Genomic DNA, 16727 nt, shown 5'->3' on the forward strand with positions numbered 1-16727 from the left:
GGGGATTCTCCAGGCAAGAATGCTGGAGTGGGTAGCCCTTCCCTTCTCTAGGGGATCTTCCCAACCCAGGGATCGAACCTGCCTCTCTTGTGTCTCCTGACTTGGGGGGCAGCTTCTTCACCACGAATGCCACCTGGGAAGCCCAGTGTGACTGCTATCACACCCCAGAGCGGGTGAAACTGGGAGGGTTGGGGATTGAAATTCCTTATAGCTGGTTGGTCCGCTTTGGATGCAGGTTTTTGGAACAAAAAAAAAAGAAAGAAAAAAAAAAACCCACAATCTGGAAAATGTGCGGTCACGACAAGAAAGGACGTTCCCTGGGTTGCTCATTCAAAGCCCTGGATCAGCCCTTTTCCTGTACTTTCTGGACGGTGCCGGCAGAGAGTTTAGGCAGAAATAGATGGTGACTGCCACCTGGCGGCCAAGTGCGGTAAAATGCATGTTAAATTCAGAGATAGGAACACACGGGAGGCTCCAAGTAAAATCTCTTGTGCTGTGGGCCGCCTTCTCTGCTGATTGTGGACATACCAGTTTTTAATTCCGATGAGGTAAAACTTACCTGTTTTCCCTTTCTTCTGTTGTTTGCACTTTCAAAGTCATAGATCATTTCAGTCCCTCAGTCGAGTCTGACTCTTTGCAACCCCATGGACTGCAGCACGCCAGGCCCCCCTGTCCATCACCAACTCCCAGAGTTTACTCAAACTCATGTCTGTTGAGTCGGTGATGCCATCCAGCCATCTCATCCTCTGTCGGCCCCTTCTCCTCCCGCCTTCAACCTTTCCCCGCATTGGGGTCTTTTGAAACAAGTCGATTCTTCACCTCAGGTGGCCAAAGGATTGGAGTTTGAGCTTCAGCATCAGTCCTTCCAACCAATATTCAGGACTGATGTCATAGCTAAGGAATCACCAAATCCAAAGTCATGAAGATTTAATCCTCCGTTTTCTTGTAAGACTTTTGTATATTGAAGGCCGCTGTTTAAGGTCTTTGTTCCATTTGTAGTTAATTTAGAGATCTATCCAATAGTGGAATACGTGCTGTGGTCTTCAGTCGCTCAGTTGTGTCCGACTCTCTGTGACCCCATGGACTGCAGCCCCCCAGGCAGCCCCCCAGGCAGCCCCCCAGGTGCCTCTGTCCATGGGGGTTCTCCAGGCAAGAACCCTGGAGTGGGTTGCTGTGTCCATCTCCAGGGGATCTTCCCGACGTCTCTTGCACTGGCAGGCAGATTCTTTACCACTGAGCCCCCTGGGAGGTTTTTTTGTTATGTATATTTTTCAGTAAAAAAAAAAAAAAGAAAGAAAAAAACTAAGCTGAGGATAAAAATACATATTTTAGAGCAGATAAACATAGAGTTTGCAACCTGCCCCAACTTCCATTTCTAGTACATGGTATGACCCACGGCAGTGCTTAATCTGAGCTTGTCCACTTAACCTCCCTGGGGAGAACAGATGTTGAATTTGACTCCCTCCTTTTATAAACATAGGCCTTCCCGGTGGCTCAGATGCTAAAGAATCTGCCTTCAATGCAGGAGACCTGGGTTCAATCCCTGGGTCAGGAAGATCCCCTGGAGTAGGAAATGGCAACTCACTCCAGTATTCTTGCCTGGAGAATCCCATGGACAGAAGAGCCTGGCGGGCTACAGTCCACGGGGTGGTAAACAGTCAGACACAGCTGAATGACTAACACGTTCATTTTTACTTTTTAAAAGAAACATGTCAGGGCATCTTTCCCAGTGGGAGTGAGTGTGTAAGTGTGAAAGTCGGTCGGTCCTGTCTGACTCTTGGCAATTCCATGGAATTCTCCAGGCCAGAATACTGGAGTGGTTAGCCGTTCCCTTCTCCAGGGGATCTTCCCAACCCAGGGATGGAACCCAGGTTTCGTGCATCGCAGGTGGATTCTTTACCAGCTGAGCCACAAGGGAAAGCCCATCTTTCCCAGGAAGGGACTCAAATCTAATCTTCATCACCAGACACAACTTTTCTCCCCAGCAGTCAAAAAACAAAACATCAATATTAAAATAAAAGGAACTTCTACCTCAGGGTCAAAAATACAGAAGACTGAAGGCTCTATTTACGATAGCTAGGGCATGGAAGCAACCTAGATGTCCCTCGAAAAGTGAATGGATAAAGAAACTGTGGTCCATATATACAGTGGAATATTGCTCAGCCATGACCAGGGACGCATTTGAGTCAGTCCTAATGAGATGGATGAACCTAGAGCCTATTATACAGAGTAAAGTAAGTCGGAAAGAGAAAGACAGTTATCATAAACTAATGCATATCTATGGCATATATATTTATATATATGTATATATATATATATAAAGCTGGTGGTGAGGAACTTATTTGCAGGGTAGCAATGTCGATGTAGACGTAGAGATCAGACTTAGGGTCACTGTGGGTGGCGGGGGGGGGAGAAGAAGAGGGTGGGATGTACGGAGAGAGTAACATGGAACAAACATCGCTATATGTAAGGGATCGAACCCAGGTCTCCCGCATTCCAGGCAGAATGCTTTAACCTCTGAGCCCCCGGGCGCGTAACATAGACAGCCAATGGGAATTTGCTGTATGACTCAGGGAACTCAGAGCCCGGCTCTGAGACAACCTAGAGGGGTGGGATGGGGACGGAGCTGGGAGGGGGGGTTCAAGTGGGAGGGGACCTCGGTAAACTTATGGCTGATTCATGTGGATGTCTGGTGGGAACCAATGCAAGTTTCAATTAACAATAAATAGATTTTCAAGAAAATACGCAAGAATGAAGGAACAGACCCTGCATGAAAAGCTGGGCGATTCAGCGCGTCAAGACTTTCGAAGCACTCTCACACGGGCGTCTCTTCTTTCCCTAAGCCCTGGCTTCTCACCAACAGCAGTTCGGCTCAGTCGCTCAGTCGTGTCTGCCTCTTTGCGACTCTGTGCACCGCAGCACGCCGGGACTCCCTGCCCGTCACCAACTCCCGGAGGTTGCTCAAACTCGTGTCCGTTGAGCCGGCGGTGCCATCCAACCATCTCGTCCTCTGTCTCACCAACATAATAAGACTTTAAGCAAGGGTGGAGATGCCCAGGAATAAGTGCAGTGATAGCATTTCTAGAGGGATGTGTGGCTGAATCTAGCAGAAAGGGGGTCTGGGTGCCGTGAAACCACCACCTACATATGCAGCCCAGGGCACTCGGCGTCCACAAAGCCGTGAAAGGTCCGTAAGATGCTTGCAGAGCGGAAGAGGCTGAAGCTCTCCTTGTTACACGTCTGCGCTCTCCTCCCTGCTTTGGACGTCTGGCTGGAGTCCTTGCTTAAGTTTTATAAAAAAAAAAATTCAGCTTTCTGAAGTCCCCTTTGTTATCTGTGTATGACTGATACCACTCAAAGGGCTTCCCTGGTGGCTCAGTGGGAAAGAATCAGCCTCCAGTGAAAGAGACACAGGTTCAATCCCTGGGTCAGGAAGATTCCCCTCGAGGAGGAAATGGCAACCCACGCCAGTATTCTTGCCTGGAGAATCCCTACGGACAGAGGACCCCAGCGGGCTACAATCCATGGGGTCGCAAAGAGTCGGACATGACTAAGGGACTACACAGTCACACCACTTGAAAGTCACTGATGCCTGATTCCTTCCGTAAATAACTATGTTCGCAGCAGTCGCCACAGGTCATGTTTAGATATAAAAATAATTGGTGGATTTGAGCAAAGCCCAGCCTGGGCACTTAAGACGTGTTTAATTATAATCATGAGGACAGGAGCTCGGGGCCGGGAGAGGAATTTGGACTTGCAGGAGCAGCAGTCACAAATGCAAGGAGCTTGGGGGAACAGCTCGTCTCAAGTGAGTAAAACAGTTTAACTTTACGACAATGTAGCCTGGGGGATGCTCATATTTTTATCTGGTCAGGGGAGAAGAAAGAGACTTGAGTGTTAGTTTCAGCAAATTCTCTGTCTCTCTCTCTCTCCCTCTCCATTTCTGTCTCTCCATCTCTCAGTCTCTCTCTCTCTTTCTCCACCTCTCTCTGTCCATCTCGCTCTGCCCTTCACATTTTCTCCAATTGTAAACGCGTGTACATACGGGATCATCGATATATACTACTTTCTCTGGCTTCCTTCACCCAGCGTATTTATCTTCCAATCCATCAATACTGTTATCGCGACGAATGGTTTGCTCCTTAAAAAAAAAAGAAAACTGATAATCTCTGAGTACTACGTATTCTAAGAATTTCTGGCCTCACCAGAGTGGATTGAGTCACACTCATCTGTGGGTAGACACAGGGTGTCCAGTCCTATTTTTCTGTAGTGGAGTTGACGCGTTTAGTAATTTTTTCAGGGGTGCTCTTAATGAAGGACGTGACTTTGGCCACCTCTTTAAAGACTGCTGAAAGAGAATGACGGTTATATAAGACTGTATTTGTGTGATGGGTCAGGCTGCTTGAGGCTTCCTTGGTGGCTCAGAATCTGCCTGTGGGAGACCTGGGTTCGATCCCTGGGTTGGGGAAGATCTCCTGGAGGAGGGCATGGCAACCCACTCCAGTATTCTTGCCTGGAGAATCCCATGGACAGAGGACTCTGGCCGGCTACAGTCCATGGGGCTGCAGAGAGTCAGACGCAACTGAGAGATGGACACTTTCAGCTGGTCAGCTTCATGCATTTATAGATCTGAAGTCCAATAGCCTCTTGCCCATGTACCTACCTTTAATAACATTCTATGTTAAAATTAGAAAAAAATCGCAGGCTTTGGGGGTGGGGTGGGGTGAGGACTATAGGCTTAGCTGGAGCAGCTTCTTGGTAGACAGGATCTTCTTGATATTTCTTAAAATCTGCAGTTGACAAGCACAGTATTTTGAGGCACTGCAGTTGATAAGCACAGTATTTTGAGGCAGTAGCGTTCCCTTAAATTGTGAAGACAATTTTCTTCCTGTCTACTTAACAAACAGATTTTATTCCTCGCCTGTTAGGAAGGACTTTGCAGTGTTGCCTGTGACCACCTATTGTAATTCTTTTTTTAAAAAATTACTTATTTATTTTCAATACACTGGGTCTTTGATGCTGTTCTGTTCAGTTCATTTCAGTCGGTCAATCGTGTCCGACTCTTTGCGACCCCATGGACTGCAGCACGCCAGGCCCCCCTGTCCATCACCAACTCCCAGAGTTTACTCAAACTCATGTCTGTTGAGTCGGTGATGCCATCCAGCCATCTCATCCTCTGTCGGCCCCTTCTCCTCCCGCCTTCAACCTTTCCCCGCATTGGGGTCTTTTGAAACAAGTCGATTCTTCACCTCAGGTGGCCAAAGGATTGGAGTTTGAGCTTCAGCATCAGTCCTTCCAACCAATATTCAGGACTGATGTCATAGCTAAGGAATCACCAAATCCAAAGTCATGAAGATTTAATCCTCCGTTTTCTTGTAAGACTTTTGTATATTGAAGGCCGCTGTTTAAGGTCTTTGTTCCATTTGTAGTTAATTTAGAGATCTATCCAATAGTGGAATACGTGCTGTGGTCTTCAGTCGCTCAGTTGTGTCCGACTCTCTGTGACCCCATGGACTGCAGCCCCCCAGGCAGCCCCCCAGGCAGCCCCCCAGGTGCCTCTGTCCATGGGGGTTCTCCAGGCAAGAACCCTGGAGTGGGTTGCTGTGTCCATCTCCAGGGGATCTTCCCGACGTCTCTTGCACTGGCAGGCAGATTCTTTACCACTGAGCCCCCTGGGAGGTTTTTTTGTTATGTATATTTTTCAGTAAAAAAAAAAAAAAGAAAGAAAAAAACTAAGCTGAGGATAAAAATACATATTTTAGAGCAGATAAACATAGAGTTTGCAACCTGCCCCAACTTCCATTTCTAGTACATGGTATGACCCACGGCAGTGCTTAATCTGAGCTTGTCCACTTAACCTCCCTGGGGAGAACAGATGTTGAATTTGACTCCCTCCTTTTATAAACATAGGCCTTCCCGGTGGCTCAGATGCTAAAGAATCTGCCTTCAATGCAGGAGACCTGGGTTCAATCCCTGGGTCAGGAAGATCCCCTGGAGTAGGAAATGGCAACTCACTCCAGTATTCTTGCCTGGAGAATCCCATGGACAGAAGAGCCTGGCGGGCTACAGTCCACGGGGTGGTAAACAGTCAGACACAGCTGAATGACTAACACGTTCATTTTTACTTTTTAAAAGAAACATGTCAGGGCATCTTTCCCAGTGGGAGTGAGTGTGTAAGTGTGAAAGTCGGTCGGTCCTGTCTGACTCTTGGCAATTCCATGGAATTCTCCAGGCCAGAATACTGGAGTGGTTAGCCGTTCCCTTCTCCAGGGGATCTTCCCAACCCAGGGATGGAACCCAGGTTTCGTGCATCGCAGGTGGATTCTTTACCAGCTGAGCCACAAGGGAAAGCCCATCTTTCCCAGGAAGGGACTCAAATCTAATCTTCATCACCAGACACAACTTTTCTCCCCAGCAGTCAAAAAACAAAACATCAATATTAAAATAAAAGGAACTTCTACCTCAGGGTCAAAAATACAGAAGACTGAAGGCTCTATTTACGATAGCTAGGGCATGGAAGCAACCTAGATGTCCCTCGAAAAGTGAATGGATAAAGAAACTGTGGTCCATATATACAGTGGAATATTGCTCAGCCATGACCAGGGACGCATTTGAGTCAGTCCTAATGAGATGGATGAACCTAGAGCCTATTATACAGAGTAAAGTAAGTCGGAAAGAGAAAGACAGTTATCATAAACTAATGCATATCTATGGCATATATATTTATATATATGTATATATATATATATAAAGCTGGTGGTGAGGAACTTATTTGCAGGGTAGCAATGTCGATGTAGACGTAGAGATCAGACTTAGGGTCACTGTGGGTGGCGGGGGGGGGAGAAGAAGAGGGTGGGATGTACGGAGAGAGTAACATGGAACAAACATCGCTATATGTAAGGGATCGAACCCAGGTCTCCCGCATTCCAGGCAGAATGCTTTAACCTCTGAGCCCCCGGGCGCGTAACATAGACAGCCAATGGGAATTTGCTGTATGACTCAGGGAACTCAGAGCCCGGCTCTGAGACAACCTAGAGGGGTGGGATGGGGACGGAGCTGGGAGGGGGGGTTCAAGTGGGAGGGGACCTCGGTAAACTTATGGCTGATTCATGTGGATGTCTGGTGGGAACCAATGCAAGTTTCAATTAACAATAAATAGATTTTCAAGAAAATACGCAAGAATGAAGGAACAGACCCTGCATGAAAAGCTGGGCGATTCAGCGCGTCAAGACTTTCGAAGCACTCTCACACGGGCGTCTCTTCTTTCCCTAAGCCCTGGCTTCTCACCAACAGCAGTTCGGCTCAGTCGCTCAGTCGTGTCTGCCTCTTTGCGACTCTGTGCACCGCAGCACGCCGGGACTCCCTGCCCGTCACCAACTCCCGGAGGTTGCTCAAACTCGTGTCCGTTGAGCCGGCGGTGCCATCCAACCATCTCGTCCTCTGTCTCACCAACATAATAAGACTTTAAGCAAGGGTGGAGATGCCCAGGAATAAGTGCAGTGATAGCATTTCTAGAGGGATGTGTGGCTGAATCTAGCAGAAAGGGGGTCTGGGTGCCGTGAAACCACCACCTACATATGCAGCCCAGGGCACTCGGCGTCCACAAAGCCGTGAAAGGTCCGTAAGATGCTTGCAGAGCGGAAGAGGCTGAAGCTCTCCTTGTTACACGTCTGCGCTCTCCTCCCTGCTTTGGACGTCTGGCTGGAGTCCTTGCTTAAGTTTTATAAAAAAAAAAATTCAGCTTTCTGAAGTCCCCTTTGTTATCTGTGTATGACTGATACCACTCAAAGGGCTTCCCTGGTGGCTCAGTGGGAAAGAATCAGCCTCCAGTGAAAGAGACACAGGTTCAATCCCTGGGTCAGGAAGATTCCCCTCGAGGAGGAAATGGCAACCCACGCCAGTATTCTTGCCTGGAGAATCCCTACGGACAGAGGACCCCAGCGGGCTACAATCCATGGGGTCGCAAAGAGTCGGACATGACTAAGGGACTACACAGTCACACCACTTGAAAGTCACTGATGCCTGATTCCTTCCGTAAATAACTATGTTCGCAGCAGTCGCCACAGGTCATGTTTAGATATAAAAATAATTGGTGGATTTGAGCAAAGCCCAGCCTGGGCACTTAAGACGTGTTTAATTATAATCATGAGGACAGGAGCTCGGGGCCGGGAGAGGAATTTGGACTTGCAGGAGCAGCAGTCACAAATGCAAGGAGCTTGGGGGAACAGCTCGTCTCAAGTGAGTAAAACAGTTTAACTTTACGACAATGTAGCCTGGGGGATGCTCATATTTTTATCTGGTCAGGGGAGAAGAAAGAGACTTGAGTGTTAGTTTCAGCAAATTCTCTGTCTCTCTCTCTCTCCCTCTCCATTTCTGTCTCTCCATCTCTCAGTCTCTCTCTCTCTTTCTCCACCTCTCTCTGTCCATCTCCCTTCACATTTTCTCCAATTGTAAACGCGTGTACATACGGGATCATCGATATATACTACTTTCTCTGGCTTCCTTCACCCAGCGTATTTATCTTCCAATCCATCAATACTGTTATCGCGACGAATGGTTTGCTCCTTAAAAAAAAAAGAAAACTGATAATCTCTGAGTACTACGTATTCTAAGAATTTCTGGCCTCACCAGAGTGGATTGAGTCACACTCATCTGTGGGTAGACACAGGGTGTCCAATCCTATTTTTCTGTAGTGGAGTTGACGCGTTTAGTAATTTTTTCAGGGGTGCTCTTAATGAAGGACGTGACTTTGGCCACCTCTTTAAAGACTGCTGAAAGAGAATGACGGTTATATAAGACTGTATTTGTGTGATGGGTCAGGCTGCTTGAGGCTTCCTTGGTGGCTCAGAATCTGCCTGTGGGAGACCTGGGTTCGATCCCTGGGTTGGGGAAGATCTCCTGGAGGAGGGCATGGCAACCCACTCCAGTATTCTTGCCTGGAGAATCCCATGGACAGAGGACTCTGGCCGGCTACAGTCCATGGGGCTGCAGAGAGTCAGACGCAACTGAGAGATGGACACTTTCAGCTGGTCAGCTTCATGCATTTATAGATCTGAAGTCCAATAGCCTCTTGCCCATGTACCTACCTTTAATAACATTCTATGTTAAAATTAGAAAAAAATCGCAGGCTTTGGGGGTGGGGTGGGGTGAGGACTATAGGCTTAGCTGGAGCAGCTTCTTGGTAGACAGGATCTTCTTGATATTTCTTAAAATCTGCAGTTGATAAGCACAGTATTTTGAGGCACTGCAGTTGATAAGCACAGTATTTTGAGGCAGTAGCGTTCCCTTAAACTGTGAAGACAATTTTCTTCCTGTCTACTTAACAAACAGATTTTATTCCTCGCCTGTTAGGAAGGACTTTGCAGTGTTGCCTGTGACCACCTATTGTAATTCTTTTTTTAAAAAATTACTTATTTATTTTCAATACACTGGGTCTTTGATGCTGTTCTGTTCAGTTCATTTCAGTCGGTCAATCGTGTCCGACTCTTTGCGACCCCATGGACTGCAGCACGCCAGGCCCCCCTGTCCATCACCAACTCCCAGAGTTTACTCAAACTCATGTCTGTTGAGTCGGTGATGCCATCCAGCCATCTCATCCTCTGTCGGCCCCTTCTCCTCCCGCCTTCAACCTTTCCCCGCATTGGGGTCTTTTGAAACAAGTCGATTCTTCACCTCAGGTGGCCAAAGGATTGGAGTTTGAGCTTCAGCATCAGTCCTTCCAACCAATATTCAGGACTGATGTCATAGCTAAGGAATCACCAAATCCAAAGTCATGAAGATTTAATCCTCCGTTTTCTTGTAAGACTTTTGTATATTGAAGGCCGCTGTTTAAGGTCTTTGTTCCATTTGTAGTTAATTTAGAGATCTATCCAATAGTGGAATACGTGCTGTGGTCTTCAGTCGCTCAGTTGTGTCCGACTCTCTGTGACCCCATGGACTGCAGCCCCCCAGGCAGCCCCCCAGGCAGCCCCCCAGGTGCCTCTGTCCATGGGGGTTCTCCAGGCAAGAACCCTGGAGTGGGTTGCTGTGTCCATCTCCAGGGGATCTTCCCGACGTCTCTTGCACTGGCAGGCAGATTCTTTACCACTGAGCCCCCTGGGAGGTTTTTTTGTTATGTATATTTTTCAGTAAAAAAAAAAAAAAGAAAGAAAAAAACTAAGCTGAGGATAAAAATACATATTTTAGAGCAGATAAACATAGAGTTTGCAACCTGCCCCAACTTCCATTTCTAGTACATGGTATGACCCACGGCAGTGCTTAATCTGAGCTTGTCCACTTAACCTCCCTGGGGAGAACAGATGTTGAATTTGACTCCCTCCTTTTATAAACATAGGCCTTCCCGGTGGCTCAGATGCTAAAGAATCTGCCTTCAATGCAGGAGACCTGGGTTCAATCCCTGGGTCAGGAAGATCCCCTGGAGTAGGAAATGGCAACTCACTCCAGTATTCTTGCCTGGAGAATCCCATGGACAGAAGAGCCTGGCGGGCTACAGTCCACGGGGTGGTAAACAGTCAGACACAGCTGAATGACTAACACGTTCATTTTTACTTTTTAAAAGAAACATGTCAGGGCATCTTTCCCAGTGGGAGTGAGTGTGTAAGTGTGAAAGTCGGTCGGTCCTGTCTGACTCTTGGCAATTCCATGGAATTCTCCAGGCCAGAATACTGGAGTGGTTAGCCGTTCCCTTCTCCAGGGGATCTTCCCAACCCAGGGATGGAACCCAGGTTTCGTGCATCGCAGGTGGATTCTTTACCAGCTGAGCCACAAGGGAAAGCCCATCTTTCCCAGGAAGGGACTCAAATCTAATCTTCATCACCAGACACAACTTTTCTCCCCAGCAGTCAAAAAACAAAACATCAATATTAAAATAAAAGGAACTTCTACCTCAGGGTCAAAAATACAGAAGACTGAAGGCTCTATTTACGATAGCTAGGGCATGGAAGCAACCTAGATGTCCCTCGAAAAGTGAATGGATAAAGAAACTGTGGTCCATATATACAGTGGAATATTGCTCAGCCATGACCAGGGACGCATTTGAGTCAGTCCTAATGAGATGGATGAACCTAGAGCCTATTATACAGAGTAAAGTAAGTCGGAAAGAGAAAGACAGTTATCATAAACTAATGCATATCTATGGCATATATATTTATATATATGTATATATATATATATAAAGCTGGTGGTGAGGAACTTATTTGCAGGGTAGCAATGTCGATGTAGACGTAGAGATCAGACTTAGGGTCACTGTGGGTGGCGGGGGGGGGAGAAGAAGAGGGTGGGATGTACGGAGAGAGTAACATGGAACAAACATCGCTATATGTAAGGGATCGAACCCAGGTCTCCCGCATTCCAGGCAGAATGCTTTAACCTCTGAGCCCCCGGGCGCGTAACATAGACAGCCAATGGGAATTTGCTGTATGACTCAGGGAACTCAGAGCCCGGCTCTGAGACAACCTAGAGGGGTGGGATGGGGACGGAGCTGGGAGGGGGGGTTCAAGTGGGAGGGGACCTCGGTAAACTTATGGCTGATTCATGTGGATGTCTGGTGGGAACCAATGCAAGTTTCAATTAACAATAAATAGATTTTCAAGAAAATACGCAAGAATGAAGGAACAGACCCTGCATGAAAAGCTGGGCGATTCAGCGCGTCAAGACTTTCGAAGCACTCTCACACGGGCGTCTCTTCTTTCCCTAAGCCCTGGCTTCTCACCAACAGCAGTTCGGCTCAGTCGCTCAGTCGTGTCTGCCTCTTTGCGACTCTGTGCACCGCAGCACGCCGGGACTCCCTGCCCGTCACCAACTCCCGGAGGTTGCTCAAACTCGTGTCCGTTGAGCCGGCGGTGCCATCCAACCATCTCGTCCTCTGTCTCACCAACATAATAAGACTTTAAGCAAGGGTGGAGATGCCCAGGAATAAGTGCAGTGATAGCATTTCTAGAGGGATGTGTGGCTGAATCTAGCAGAAAGGGGGTCTGGGTGCCGTGAAACCACCACCTACATATGCAGCCCAGGGCACTCGGCGTCCACAAAGCCGTGAAAGGTCCGTAAGATGCTTGCAGAGCGGAAGAGGCTGAAGCTCTCCTTGTTACACGTCTGCGCTCTCCTCCCTGCTTTGGACGTCTGGCTGGAGTCCTTGCTTAAGTTTTATAAAAAAAAAAATTCAGCTTTCTGAAGTCCCCTTTGTTATCTGTGTATGACTGATACCACTCAAAGGGCTTCCCTGGTGGCTCAGTGGGAAAGAATCAGCCTCCAGTGAAAGAGACACAGGTTCAATCCCTGGGTCAGGAAGATTCCCCTCGAGGAGGAAATGGCAACCCACGCCAGTATTCTTGCCTGGAGAATCCCTACGGACAGAGGACCCCAGCGGGCTACAATCCATGGGGTCGCAAAGAGTCGGACATGACTAAGGGACTACACAGTCACACCACTTGAAAGTCACTGATGCCTGATTCCTTCCGTAAATAACTATGTTCGCAGCAGTCGCCACAGGTCATGTTTAGATATAAAAATAATTGGTGGATTTGAGCAAAGCCCAGCCTGGGCACTTAAGACGTGTTTAATTATAATCATGAGGACAGGAGCTCGGGGCCGGGAGAGGAATTTGGACTTGCAGGAGCAGCAGTCACAAATGCAAGGAGCTTGGGGGAACAGCTCGTCTCAAGTGAGTAAAACAGTTTAACTTTACGACAATGTAGCCTGGGGGATGCTCATATTTTTATCTGGTCAGGGGAGAAGAAAGAGACTTGAGTGTTAGTTTCAGCAAATTCTCTGTCTCTCTCTCTCTCCCTCTCCATTTCTGTCTCTCCATCTCTCAGTCTCTCTCTCTCTTTCTCCACCTCTCTCTGTCCATCTCGCTCTGCCCTTCACATTTTCTCCAATTGTAAACGCGTGTACATACGGGATCATCGATATATACTACTTTCTCTGGCTTCCTTCACCCAGCGTATTTATCTTCCAATCCATCAATACTGTTATCGCGACGAATGGTTTGCTCCTTAAAAAAAAAAGAAAACTGATAATCTCTGAGTACTACGTATTCTAAGAATTTCTGGCCTCACCAGAGTGGATTGAGTCACACTCATCTGTGGGTAGACACAGGGTGTCCAGTCCTATTTTTCTGTAGTGGAGTTGACGCGTTTAGTAATTTTTTCAGGGGTGCTCTTAATGAAGGACGTGACTTTGGCCACCTCTTTAAAGACTGCTGAAAGAGAATGACGGTTATATAAGACTGTATTTGTGTGATGGGTCAGGCTGCTTGAGGCTTCCTTGGTGGCTCAGAATCTGCCTGTGGGAGACCTGGGTTCGATCCCTGGGTTGGGGAAGATCTCCTGGAGGAGGGCATGGCAACCCACTCCAGTATTCTTGCCTGGAGAATCCCATGGACAGAGGACTCTGGCCGGCTACAGTCCATGGGGCTGCAGAGAGTCAGACGCAACTGAGAGATGGACACTTTCAGCTGGTCAGCTTCATGCATTTATAGATCTGAAGTCCAATAGCCTCTTGCCCATGTACCTACCTTTAATAACATTCTATGTTAAAATTAGAAAAAAATCGCAGGCTTTGGGGGTGGGGTGGGGTGAGGACTATAGGCTTAGCTGGAGCAGCTTCTTGGTAGACAGGATCTTCTTGATATTTCTTAAAATCTGCAGTTGACAAGCACAGTATTTTGAGGCACTGCAGTTGATAAGCACAGTATTTTGAGGCAGTAGCGTTCCCTTAAATTGTGAAGACAATTTTCTTCCTGTCTACTTAACAAACAGATTTTATTCCTCGCCTGTTAGGAAGGACTTTGCAGTGTTGCCTGTGACCACCTATTGTAATTCTTTTTTTAAAAAATTACTTATTTATTTTCAATACACTGGGTCTTTGATGCTGTTCTGTTCAGTTCATTTCAGTCGGTCAATCGTGTCCGACTCTTTGCGACCCCATGGACTGCAGCATGCCAGGCCTCCCTGTCCATCACCAACTCCCAGAGTTTGCTCAAACTGATGTCCATCGAGTCGGTGACGCCATCCAACCATCTCATTGTCTGCCATCCCCTTCTCCTCCTGCCCTCAATCTTTCCCAGCATCAGGGTCTTTTCCAACGAGTCAGCTGTCTGCATCAGGTGGCCAAAGGATTGGAGTTTCAGCTTCAGCATCAGCCGTTCCAATGGATATTCAGGACTGATCTCCTTTAGACTGCACTGTTTGGATCTTCTGGCAGTCCAAGGGACTCTCAAGGGTCTCCTCCAACACCAGAGTTCAAAACCATCAATCCTTCGGAGATCCTTTCTGGAGGTCAAAGATGGCAAGATGGCCCTAGGAAATGGACACGCACACAGACACCCACAACACTGACTCAGACACCTCACACTGCACGCTGATCTTCAATTTACCAGCCTCGTGAAAAGTCTTTTAAATCCTGTGATTCCCCAGGCCCTTCTCCCATAAAACAGAGCAGCTATCATTAACCCCTCGAGGTGAGCCGGGCAAGGTATTTTGAGGACCCAGTGGGAAGCCGTGTGTAGCGATGCCTTGGGGTTGAGAAAACCCTATAAACTGTTTGGCGGAGTCATCAATCTTTGCTACCTGTCATTTGGTCTGTGGGGTGAGTGCCCAGCTGCCAGAACCTCGTTGAAGTGGGGATTTAAAGCATCCCAAGGCAAAGGGGATACCAGGCTATATCACTCTTAGGACTCTCGTAAAACGGCCCTAATTACAGCTGCCCCACACGCTGGTCTGTGGGGAATAAGTCTGGCCGCCATAACCCCCAGCTCTCCACTGTTGGTCCTTGCGCTTTTCAAGGCAAGAGGCATGAGTTGTCCACCACGCTCAACCATCTTCCATGCTTCCTAGAGGAGCACACAGTAGGTCTCACACAAACACTTCCTGCTCGTGGGTGACCTTTATTTTAGAGGCTCCAGATTGAAAGGTTTTGTTGCTTGTGTTACTTGAGAAAGTTCTTTTATTAACATTCTTGTCTAGGAACCACAGGGTGTCTTTCTCATCTTTTTATTGTGTGATATTCAGAAGGTGACTGGGCCTCGGAGGAAGTCGTTACATTAACTGGTGAAGAGTATTTAGAATGGAACAGAAGATGTAAGTTAGAGGGCTTCCCTGCTGTGGTGTTGGAGAAGACTCTTGAGTCCCTTGGACTGCAAGGAGATCCAACCAGTCCATCCTAAAGGAGATCAGTCCTGAGTGTTCCTTGGAAGGACTGATGTTGAAGCTGAAACTCCAATCCTTTGGCTGCCTGATGCAAAAATACTGACTCATTGGAAAAGACCCTGATGCTGGGAAAGATTGAGGGCGGGAGGAGAAGGGGACGACAGAGGATGAGATGGTTGGATGGCATCACCGACTCAATGGACATGAGTCTGAGTAAGCTATCGGAGTTGGTGATGGACAGGGAATCCTGGCGTGCTGCAGCCCATGGGGTCGCAAAGAGCTGGACATGACTGAGCAACTGAACTAAACTGAACTGTGGCTCGGATGGTAAAGAATCTGCCTGCAATGCAGGAGACCTGGGTCCTATCGTTGGGTCGGGAAGATGCCCTGAAGAGGGACATGGCCACCCACATAAGTCCTCCTGCCTGGAGAATCCCATGGACAGAGAATGCTGGTGGGCTACAGTCAATGGGGTCGCAGAGAGTCAGACACGACTGAGCGACTGGGCACGCATAGTTAAATTAGACCTGAATCTTTGTGCCCACGTCCTCCCCCTTGCCCTGAAACCTATAATTTAGAGTTCCAAATGAAAACCAGAAAGAAGCTAGGCTACTTTGAAAAGAGAAAACACCCCATCTACACTCCTCAGGAAACTGCAATAGAGTATGCTTTAATGAAAGTTTATCTTTACTTCATTGTTCAGTTCAGTTCAGTTCAGTTCAGTTCCGTCGCTCAGTCGTGTCGGACTCTTTGCGACCCCATGGACCGCAGCACGCCAGGCCTCCCTGTCCATCACCAACTCCTGGAGTTCACCCAAACCCACGTCCATCGAGTCAGTGATGGCATCCAGCCATCTCATCCTCTCTCGTCCCCTTCTCCTCCTGCCCCCAGTCATTGGGGAAAAAAAGATGTAGGGCTTAGAATGTTGAAAAAAAAAAATCAGTCACATGAAAAATACAATTCCTGGGTTAGATATATAAGAGGACGCAACCCCTTCTTCCAACAGCCCAGGAGAGTGTGGTCTAATTGATCGCTTTTCGTTCTCAAGGGTTTCACGACACTAGAAGACAAGTAATACAATCCTGAAAAATGCATATCAGACATTTTACTGTAGTCTTTCACCGTGATTGATCAGTGCCCTCAGAATGAAGGGTGTTTGTTGTTGGACCTACATAAAGGGTGGGAACTATGCCATCGCTGCTGCTGCTAAGTCGCTTCAGTCATGTCCGACTCTGTGCGACCCCATAGCTGGCAGCCCACCAGGCTCCCCCGTCCCTGGGATTCTCCAGGCAAGAACACTGGAGTGGGTTGCCATTTCCTTCTCCAATGCATGAACGTGAAAAATGAAAGTGAAGTCGCTCAGTCGTGTCCGACTGTTCGCGACCCCATGGACTGCAGCCCATCAGGCTCCTCTGCCCATGGGATTTTCCAGGCAAGAGTACTGGAGTGGGGTGCCATCGCAATGACCTGCAAATGAAGGGATCGCGCATGACGTCGCCATATTCTGTCTGCACCAACATCACTTGTGTGCAACTCAGTGTAAAGAATTCAGTGGCTGTTTTTGTTCCATCACCAAGT

General features: G+C 47.8%; 1 protein-coding gene across 1 annotated transcript in view; it reads left to right on the forward strand.

Annotated features, from left to right (window-relative positions):
- LOC138930897 (arylsulfatase H-like) overlaps positions 1-16727 on the forward strand; it is a 67320-nt gene that overhangs the window by 25169 nt on the left and 25424 nt on the right. The gene's annotated exons all lie outside the window — the stretch shown is intronic.

The sequence above is a fragment of the Ovis canadensis genome, chromosome X (assembly GCF_042477335.2).
Source record: "Ovis canadensis isolate MfBH-ARS-UI-01 breed Bighorn chromosome X, ARS-UI_OviCan_v2, whole genome shotgun sequence".
Classification (NCBI taxonomy): Eukaryota; Metazoa; Chordata; class Mammalia; order Artiodactyla; family Bovidae; genus Ovis; species Ovis canadensis.